Below are 1,803 nucleotides of genomic sequence, written 5' to 3'. Positions count from 1 at the left end.
GGACCCAATGGAACAACTCTGTCAGGAGTGTCTATATGGAGCTAGGTCAGCTGCTTCAGGAGGCTACTTTATGTTTGGTTCCTGTTGATGCTATTGGGAGGTGGGACTTCACAAGGCACGGCCTGCATCTCAGTATGAAAGGGAAGGATATATTGGCCAGGATAATAGCAAAATCTGTAAATGGGGGGGGGCACTGAAATTCATGGGAGTAGCACTTTTTTAGACTATTTTCAGTGTCCAACGATTCAACATTGAATGAAATTAAGCTAAATGACAAGCTCACACAGGCAGGTACTAGAAATGTTAAAATATCACAAGATTCTCATAAAAGTACACTGAAAAATTATGTCAGTATGCCTATGTCACAAGATTCTTATAAAAGCACATGTAACCAGACACACTATGTAGAGAGGAGGGGTTGCCATATACATTACAATTTATCATAGTGTGAAAAATTTAGAAACTAATTTTTGTTGTTCAGACCAGCATGTGAATGTGAGCTTAAACTAAAAAATGCTACTTTTAGAATTGTAGCTGTGTATGGGTTCCCATTGGGAATATTTCAGCTATTAATGAAAAGCTTGTATTCTTTGTTGTGCTATCTGTCATACAGAGGGAAGCAAGTTGTTTCTGGGGATTTCAGTTTACATTTTCTGAAAAAGTCTGACAGAAAGCTTGACTTTGAAGTATTACTTGGTTCATTCAATTTGATGTCAGTTATCGATTTTACTACTTGGCTAGCACAGGAAGGCAGCAAACTGGAAGATAATGTTTTTGTAGACCAAGATAAATTTAATCAATGCAAATCAATCCTCCAAAATAGTGCAGTCAATTAACAATTTAACAATGGGAAGTTTTAGGGAAAGCTTTCAACAGTTACTACAGAGAACCTGATGCTAATTTAAAATTTAACCTATTTTATGATATCTTTGTAGTCTATTTGAAAACAGTTTCCCTAAAAAATAGTGAATCATAATTGTAAGAAACCATTTAAAAAGCCATGGCTTACTAAAGGGATAAAAATATATTGTAAACAGAAAAGTAAAATGTATCTTATAACTAGAAGGAATAATGATCCAGAAATAATCATACATTATAAAAAGTACTTCACTGTATCAATAAAAGTTACTAGAAAGTCCAGGAGTATGAGTATTATGTCTGAGTTTTGCACCTCTGATAATAAAAGTAAAACAATTTGAAATATTGTTGAAATGGAAAGAGAGCATCTGAGAGCACAGAAAGACTATTTCTATAAAACTCAATGAAAAGTTTGTTAACAAAACGTCAGAAGTGGAAAAAATTTAATAACCATTTTTTAAGTAATGTAGAGAAAATAGGATTCTGTTACTTGCTAGAAAATGCAAGGCTGTAATAGAAGAGGCAAGTCCTATGCAATTTAATAAAACCAAAACTGAACCTACCTCGCCTACTGAAATTAGGAAATTAGAAATTCACTCAAAAGTAAAAGCTCACATGGAGTTTATGGCGTTTCCAACAGAGTACTAAAAGCTTGTTCTCAACAGATTAGTAGGATTCTCAGCCATAAATATAGTAGCTCACTAAAACAGAACATTGTTAAACAATTGCATAAAAAATATGATAGTTCTGATGCTAACAACTACCACCAATCACACTTCTGACAGCTATATCCAAAATTCTTGAAAGAATAATGTATTCAAGAGTAGATTCACATATTTGTAAAAATGAAGTACTAACAAAACGTCAATTTCAATAGAATATCCTATGTATGCTTTCACTGATCAAATATCAGATGGTCTGAACAACCAAACATCACACACAGGG

This window comes from Schistocerca piceifrons, chromosome 2 (genome assembly GCF_021461385.2).
Source record: "Schistocerca piceifrons isolate TAMUIC-IGC-003096 chromosome 2, iqSchPice1.1, whole genome shotgun sequence".
NCBI classification, from domain to species: Eukaryota; Metazoa; Arthropoda; class Insecta; order Orthoptera; family Acrididae; genus Schistocerca; species Schistocerca piceifrons.
The sequence above is the reverse complement of the archived record's forward strand: the minus strand, read 5'-3'. Positions refer to the sequence as shown.